This window comes from Rhamphochromis longiceps, linkage group LG4 (assembly GCF_057381845.1).
Source record: "Rhamphochromis longiceps isolate RC_006_pf linkage group LG4, R_longiceps_female_GT1.1, whole genome shotgun sequence".
Classification (NCBI taxonomy): Eukaryota; Metazoa; Chordata; class Actinopteri; order Cichliformes; family Cichlidae; genus Rhamphochromis; species Rhamphochromis longiceps.
Genome location: NC_140560.1, coordinates 13,815,735 through 13,825,230, shown reverse-complemented (window position 1 = coordinate 13,825,230; position 9,496 = coordinate 13,815,735).

Here is a 9,496-nt window from a genome sequence, read left to right as displayed (position 1 = left end):
CCATAAGAAGCCCCTTGCTGCTATTTACCCCTTAATTCCTGTGGAAGCAGCATGTATCTAATTTTTTTAGTGGAGTGCAGAGAATCCTGAGAAATCACTCTTTATCACATGACTGTACAAGCACATACATACTCTTGTATTTATTGCACTATTGTTTGAACTAAGGTGAAGGTTTAGAAAATGAGGTCTGGCAGTCGTGAGTTGTGTGGCCGCCATCAGATGAAAGTCACCTTCAAGGGCAAACGCAGAAATGACTGATTCGATCTATTAGTGCTTAGCTTCTGCCCAGTGACTCGTGTTGCATCTCACCTTAAAAGACCTGCAATGATACAACTATAAGAAATGAGAAGCTGAAATTAAATTCTGTTTATAACGAGTGGCCCTCATATTTAGGCTTCATTTAATACATTTGCTGATTAACTAAAACGGCACATCTCAGTATTGACACAAACTTGTGTGACAAAAGGATCATCGAAATCTACAAATGCGTTACGCAGTAAACTCCATTTAGTTTTTAATAACTTCACTGGTTCCTTTTTATAACATCAATCAATAATTTTACACAGTGAAGGGGTTCTCTCATAACGCTGAACTCAACTGGAGAGTTTCACACCAACCTTCATCCCTGTCAGCTCTGTCAACACTTCATCATCATTTAAATTTTAAAGTTTTTATGGCTCACAACTTTACTGATTAATTCTCTTCTCAAACTTTGCTCTAAAATAACATCATATGCACCTGTGTAGCACCAAACAACAGGCAGACACATTTAGAGACCAGCTGGTGAACACAGCGGAACATTTAGCAGCTAAAGAGCCAGATACAGATGCCTCAGGAGACCACAGCAGCTAAGTGAGTGTTTAGTTCGGTGGACAGACACATCGCTGCTGATGTCACTCACTTACCCAGCAAAAAGTTGAGAAAATATAACAAAAACAAAACTTTCCACCTTTTTTTTTTACTTACCAACCAACTTTAGATGTCTTTTTAAAGGTCTGTGGACGTTTGGTGGTTAGAGGGGCTGCGTCTGCTGCATCTGTAAACTCTTGACTAACACATTCACCACATCAGCTTTGCAAGGTGATAGCACGCAAATGCTGAATGTACTGTTTACTTCCCTGCAAGAGTAAGGGAAAAATCTATTTGCCAAAAGTTTTAACATGAAGTACAATATTTATGTATTTTTTTATAGGTTTTCTCCTTTTGGTGGGACTTATTCTAAGAAATCAGGTGAAGTTTAGTTTACAGAACTGCCTGCAAGCCCCCTATTAAAGGCTATGACATCACTTTAATAGACTCTCGTACTAAAGTGCTTTTTTTAACACTGTGTATCTCAGTTGCCATCTTTGCCCCTTTGCCAAACTGTGAAAATGAGTGCTGCTGTTGGAAATAGTTGCAATCCCTATTTATAGCTATAGAGACAACGCCAAAACAGACAAAGGGAACAAAGAAAGTGCAGTTTTGAAAGGTGAGAGAAAGAGCGATATGTTGTGAGAGACTCCAGGAAGAGGTGAAGGGGGAGATGAGAAAAGGGTGCGTGTAAGGACTCAGACATGCATGTGTTGGAGTGTGTGCACTAGAACATTTCGGTCCCACCTGGACCAGAGGTGAGTGTTTGGCAGTGAAAAATAAAAAGATATGAGCTAGTGAGAGAGACCGAGGGAGAAGACAGAGAGCTCAGGAGCAGGAGGGAGGAGAACAGAAATAGCTCCGGCCCATTATCATCACCTCTACCTGTCTGGCTGTCACACTGCTGCAAATAGCACTGAGTGAGGGAAGTGTGTGTATGTGAATGCGTGCGTGTGTTTCTCCTTGCGTAGGTATATTTGCGTACATAGTATCTATATGTAAAATATGGTTTCCGCCCTATTTTTGTGCTTTTACACGACATGTCAAGTCTCTATGTCTCAGTGCCTGCTTTGTTACTGCGTGTGCCTCTGTGTGTGTCTGCGCACACGAATGTTTGTGTGTACGCGTACGGCGATTATACCTCTCCAGTTAACCACCTGACGAGACGCTGCCTGGTGACAGAAGCTTAATCTAATCTTTAATATGACAGCAGCATTTCTGCAAAACTACCGTCGTCACTAAACTGTTGATCTTCAGTGTGTGCATGTCTGTTTAAACAGACTACAGTCACACACACACACACACACACACACACACACACACACACACACACACACACACACACACACAAACATGCTCTTGAAAGCAGATATTTTTCAGAGAGAAACAGTAAGTGTGACTTCATGTGTCGTCTTAAGCACACTGTAAGCAGCCAATGTAGGTCAGGCGTATTGCAAACTGTGTCTGTGACTGTTCTCTGACTTATGCTTGAAACCAAATTCTACCAGCGGGATTATACAGAGACAGGCCACCCACCAACCCACAAACACACACACACACAAAGCATGTGCATCATCATATGAGCACATAAAGGGGCCTTTTAAATCTAGGTCAGCCAACTGGTGGAGACAGTACTGACCTTTACCACAAACAACACACATTACCTGGAAAAAACTACAGGTGAAGTAACAACACAGCAAACAATAAAGGAAAATGAACCAAGTCTCACAATTATTTGAGACTTTCGCTGTACTGTTAATTTGTCTACCTAATAATATCTAAATCCTCACATGTTGCCAAAAAACATCTGACCCATCAGGGCATGAACCTTTGGCGGTGTCCTGTGGGTTCTGGCACAGGGACATGAATCAGGCTTGTTTAGGCTCCTCCCATGGAGGCTCAATACGCTCTCTTGTGTGTATGTGTGTTTCTTTCTTTTTTAATATAATATTATATTGTGGAGGAATGATGGAGTACATTGTCTAGTTTTAAAGCTGTTGCTTACCTCCACCTTTAACCCTGTGTTTCACATTCACTTATCTGTAGGAGAACCCTTTTATGTCTCTGTGTCCTTGCCATCAATCTCAAGGTCTGTTTCTGTGTGTAAACTGCAGAGGCAGCATCATATGGCCACTGACAGCTTCCATACTTTCCCCCTCTGCTCAATAAAACTGCTGAATCCTTGCCAGAGCCTGAGAGCAGAGAGAGAGAGAGCCTGGTAGCTCTGCATCCAGGGCTCCCATCTGTTTACAGCAGTGTGCAGTTTTTCTTGTCAGCGTCTCTGTCAGGTTTAAATGTTTGCTCTCAAAAGCCTTCATGTCCTTCCTTCCTCTGGTTGTGGAGTGGGCGCCTTCAGACATAAGGTGTGCTGTGTACTGTATATGACTGGTGTTTGTATGTAGCTACTGTATGTAAGTATACATCTAGTCTATAGCATGTACGTTTGTGTTTATAGTACACTTTAATGGAAGATAAATTTAAGCATTTGTTTTAATGTAATCATCTGATATGATAATGTGCAGTATGTAGCCTGTGCTCTCTGTCCTATGAGGTCACTGCGTGAGCACCTAACAGATGGCAGCTGAACTTTTTGCTGTCTACTCACAAAGTTAACTCATCTCACTCATCATTTTCACTCATGTTGATTTGTCTGTATTTGGCATCAATCCTCAAAAGCCCAAAATCTTGACTCAGATTTGTTCTACAGAGTTTATATTACTTTCATTATTTTTGCCATGCCTATAACGAGTCACTTCCTTCACACGTTACAGCCTGCAGTTGTTGAATCCCCATCACTTTTTGTATTCATTACTCACGCAGTTGAGTAATGAATTAGATTTGACACATAAACATACATTAAATGCCTTACTATTACAAACTGATGGGATTTTATACAGTTTAAAAAGCAACTATAAAACCCAGTCCATGCTGCCAAAACTACCCCTGCAAAGCTCGATGATAATAACTCATTGTGATGGCTGCACTTACAGCCACACAGTGGGAATATCACCATATTAGTGTAGAGGCTTTTACACTCAACAAAAATATAAACGCAACACCTTTGTTACTGCTCCCATTCCCCATGGGATGGACGTAGAGACCTAAAATTCATTCCAGATACACAATATAACCATCCCTCCCAAACAGTGGTCACAAATCAGTCCAAATGTGTGGTAGTGGGCACATCTGCTATATTGAGATAATCCATCCCACCTCACAGGTGTGCCACATCAGGATGCTGATCTGACATCATGAGTAGTGCACAGGTGTACCTCAGACTGCTCACAACAAAAGGCCACCCTGGAATGTGCAGTTGTGTCTCACAGCAAAATGCCACAGATGCCACAAGCAATGAGGGAGCGTGCAATTGGCATGCTGACAGCAGGAATGTCAACCAGATCTGTCGCCCGTGCATTGAATGTTCATTTCTCAACCATAAGCCTTCTCCACAGGCGTTTCAGAGAATATGGCAGCACATCCAACCGGCCTCACAACCGCAGACCTCGTGTAACCACACCAGCCCAGGACCTCCACATCCAGCAGGTTCACCTCCAAGATCGTCTGAGACCAGCCACCCAGACAGCTGCTGGAACAATTGGTTTGCACAACCAAACAATTTCTGCACAAACTGTCAGAAACCGTCTCAGGGACGCTCAACTGCATGCCCGTCGTCCTCATCGGGGTCTTGACCTGACTCCAGCTCGTCGCCGTAACAGACTTGTGTGGGCAAATGCTCACATTCGATGGCGTCTGGCACGTTGGAGAGGTGTGCGCTTCACGGATGAATCATGGTTCACATTGTTCAGGGCAGATGGCAGCTGAGAATGTCCCAGTTCTTGCATGGCCAGCATACTCACCGGACATGTCACCCATTGAGCATGTTCGGGATGTGCTTGACCGGCGTATACGACAGCGTGTACCAGTTCCCACGAATATCCAACAACCTCGCACAGCCATTGAAGTGGAGTGGACCAACATTCCACAGGCCACAATTGACAATCTGATAGACTCCATGCGACGATGTGTTGCACTGCATGAGGCAAATGGTGGTCACACCAGATACTGACCGGTTCTGGGTCCCCAGACCCCCAATAGCGCAAAAAACTGCACATTCCAGGGTGGCCTTTTGTTGTGGGCAGTCTGAGGCACACCTGTGCACTACTCATGATGTCAGATCAGCATCCTGATGTGGCACACCTGTGAGGTGGGATGGATTATCTCAATATAGCAGATGTGCCCACTACCACACATTTGGACTGATTTGTGACCACTGTTTGGGAGGGATGGTTATATTGTGTATCTGGAATGAATTTGAGGTCTCTACGTCCATCCCATGGGGAATGGGAGCAGTAACAAAGGTGTTGCGTTTATATTTTTGTTGAGTGTACATAACATTGCATTCACATTTGTCTTTAAGTATAGGAATTAATTTACAGGACAAATAACTGGTTTGGTTCAGAATTAATTCACATATCCATGTAACACTGCATTCTAAAATAGGTGCGCACATTTTAGTTTACACTGTTATGTATGATTCATCTTTTGTTTTCTGAGTTACCTTAGTTGCAGCTGCTCCAGTCCCTTGATTGAGGAGTCAAGAGGTGGAAAAGGGGCAGAGCAAGCTTTAAAGAAAGACTGCAAATTGGTTCATTCCATAACTCGGGACCATGGGGGGGGGGGGGGGGGGAATTGGAGTTCATTATGTTAGTTTCAGTTAGGTTTTGTGTGTTTTACCCCTTTGTATTTTTGTGGGCTGATCAGCCACTATTTAAGTTTCCCCTTTGTCTTGTTAAGTTAGGTCAGTTTATTTTAGTTATCAGTAGTTTTGTCAACTTTGAGTAGAGTGCTGTTATTTTGACCTCTTTTATGGGCCCAAGATTTTGATTCTTTTTGCATGATTTAACCAATTGTGTTTTTGGGTTAAATAAAAAATCTTTTTTTGGGGACTTTAACCTGTGCCTAAATTTCCTTCGCTGCTCGGTCCATCACACTCATACATGATAAAGTGGCCGACTGTTTGAAGATCTTACCATCCAGCTAATATTGAGTATTTGAGCAAGTAGGTCCTTGGTCAGGGAGACTGCAAAGTCCTCTGCAGTGACGGAAGAAACTGTCAAAAGATAACTATTTGAGCTTCTCACTGTCAGCCAGGTCTTTATGTTAGTGTATCTTGGCCTGATTGTTTTTGGCTAAAGTCCATTGAAGTTTACCATATTATATTCAAAGAGCACTCAAGACACTATGGAAACCATCCTCTAATGTGAAGAGTCAAAAACTGAAATATCTGAGCAGAAGTCATACCCATCAAACACAGAACAATGCTCATTATGTGGCTACAACCACAGATACAGCGAAGCATGGTAGCGATTGCCTCTTGTTATGAGTGTGCTTCTCAACGGCAGTGACCAGAGCAGCTAATTTCAAATAAAAACAATGATTTACAAATGTGTTTGTAACAAAGACAATGATAAAAAAATATATATAGCAATTTCTACAAATGTACAAATAATGCAAAATCCAACTTGTGTGCTTTTCAGTTGTCTTTGTTGTATCAATACTCGTAAAATATGTTACGTCATGTTTTTGATTCGCGGCCCGTCAAACATGCATTTATCACCAGTGCTGAGACAAACAGAGGGCCGAACGATCTCACCCTTTTATCTTTTTCAGAAGCAGTCTTTTCCTTCCACCCTATCTATCATGTGAGTTGCAAGATGCATGACTGTGGTGCAGGTGTTGCCTGACCTACTTTAAGTGGAGCACATGCACCCCCGCAATTAGAAAAAAAAGATGAGAACAGCAGAAGAAAACAGGGGAAATACTACCATCTTACTACAATGGGCAGTGCTGTGGATACTTACTCTCTCGTGTGTTACCTAAACACCAGTCTGCAACTTTCTAATCACATACTGTTTTTCCAAAGATCCCTTCCACTGTTGTAAGTATATATTAAATTACTAAGAATGAGCTAATTACAAGCTGAGACTTTGCTGACCAAGCCAAATGTGTTTTTCCTGTTTTGTTTTTTTTTATCCTTAATTGCTTTAAGACAATGATAAAATTCTGCAGAGAAGAAGCCATTCAGGTCGAAGCGATACACAAGCTTGTTGGCAGGATAAACGTGTTCTTGATTTCAGTCTATTATCTCCCTGTCCAGATTTCCACAGTGTGCACCATCTTAAATGAACACAGAAGCAAAACCACAGAATGATGGGAGTCTCTACTTTACCCCCGGCCCGCTCACGCTCTCTGAAAACCTTCTGGCATGATCAATGAGTCAGTTGCGCTCCCTTGTACTCTCAGTCAAGGATATTAGAAGGCGTTTGTGATATTCCCAAAGAGTAAAGATCAAGGCAGAGAGCTTATCCTCCTCCTGTTCTGCAAATTCACATTTCCCCTGACAACAGCTTAAAGGTGGAGTTTGAATCTTATTATTTTTCCTCTGATCTCATCTTTCTCCTCATGTCCAAAGTTTTATGTCATAACCACAGAGCCACAGAGTTTCTGGTTCTGGTTTTCTGTTGAGCTATTATAGTTTCTTACATTTTCAGCTGCTTCTTTTATGCAAAAATATCAACTGTGCAAGTATTATATTGTTTAAATACTATGCTTGGCTTCACAGGTATTGGATTAACATTAGAGTAGCATAAAAATGATTTGGGGAACTAGATATGCTGGTAATTTAGGGCAGCTGTGACATAAACCCTGGCCTTGCTGGTGGTCTAATAAATTTGTTAAGCACTGCACATACAGATGTCTGTGATTGATCATTTATCAGACTTCCTCACTGGGGAAGGAAAAGGTTAAATTGCAAGGAAGTGAGGTGAACACATGTGAATGACTGCAAATAGAAATGTGCTGATGTCGGCACTCCCACAAATATCCTCATTTCATGTCTTCCTCCATCTGAGGTCAAACTTACACTGTGCATCAGACCCTCAGGCTCTTTGCTCATTCTCACAATCTCTCCTCTTTACTCGTATTCCTCACTCGTTCCTCAAATTTCAAACATCTCCTCAGTTTCCTCCGCCCCTTTCCTCTGTCTGATACTGAGTCCAGACTTAAACCTGTTTCCACACAGATGCCAAAGAAGATTCTCTAACAGGAGGAGGTGCTGCTAAAAGATTAGATGCTGTGACTAACACAAATAGCAATCCCACAGAGCACGCCTCACTACACAACTTGCTCTAAGCTACAATTAACCTACCCAGTACCTATAACACTGTACAGTGAAATGGATTTTGCACCATAAAGCTGCGCTGATGTTCCAATATTTTATTGGGTGAGACATTTCTGACCTCGCTCTTAAAACTGGTCTGCATGAATTAGCATTGCTCTGATAATGTCATTAGACCCACAATGGCCTGAAAAAACAAACAAACAAACAGAAAAGGATCGATATCAGAGCAGGAGAGGCAGAGCTTTTTTCTTTTCTTTTTATTCTCAACTCGTGGTCGTCATTTCCCGCAGAACAGTCAGTCCAGCCCAGTGTATGGATGTGTTAGTTTAGTGCTTATGTCACTTACTTCAACTGGAGCTAAAGAAGCTCTGGAACCCTTGAAACTCACTGCGTCCACCTAGAGTACAAGATAAAACCACAGCGCTGTGATTTTTCCCTTTCTTTCATCCTGACGTGTTCATTCTTGCTGCACTTTGCTAAAACGGGACTTACATAAATTTAGTGCAAATCAAATTTCACTCTTATCTGAACACAACATGAACTCAATCTATACTTAACTTTGCCCATTTTTACCAAAGGATCCAGACACCTCTCCATAATTATTTTTAACACTTTATCCATGTCCTCCAATTATAACTTTCTTCTTTTATAATTTAAAAACCTTATCTTTGCAAATACCATTCTGGATATTGTTCTTCCTCCCGTCCCAGCCTCTACCGTCTCATGTGGCTTCTTTTACCCTCTCTACACAGCATCATTTTGTATTTTACTTATTCACAGATAACACCTGCCAGTTTTAACACTGTAAACAAAAATACAATGAGGGGATTTTATGTATCTGTGAAATACAACAAATAAGGAAATGGGTATAAGCTGCGGTGATGAGAAAATGACATCTTGAGGATCCATCTTTCTAATTTGAGGTGAAATATGTGTACAGACACATAGGAAAGCTTTGCATTTTATAAACCACTCATGGCTTTGCATAAAATGACACTGAATACTCTGTCAGCACATGAAAAACCCAAAGACACTGAAGGTATGTGTTCTTACACGGAATTCAAATGGCAATGCGGTTAGATATGCAAGTCTATAACTGGTCTGTTTCTTATCTATGGTACAGGTGTAGTACATGATCACAGAGCATGATCAAATGTCCTCTTCCATGCAGACTCTTTGGCATGCAGTCCACGCAGTACTTTTGTTGGAGATAAGACAAAAGGTGGGATGAAAACAGCTGGTTTAATTAAGGAAGACGTGTTATTGAATCCAACCAAGCAGGGTCAGTGTTATGAAGGAGGGAGAATTAAAATGGAAATGTATTTTCACTAACAGGCACCACATCCTGAAATTAGACAGTGTTTCTTGAAAGACAATGGTGGATGGAACAAAAAAATGGATCTAGGGTTGAGACTGTGGTTTGGGAAAGGCCTCAGTGAGGAGTGGGCTGAGCCGATCCTCAGAGGT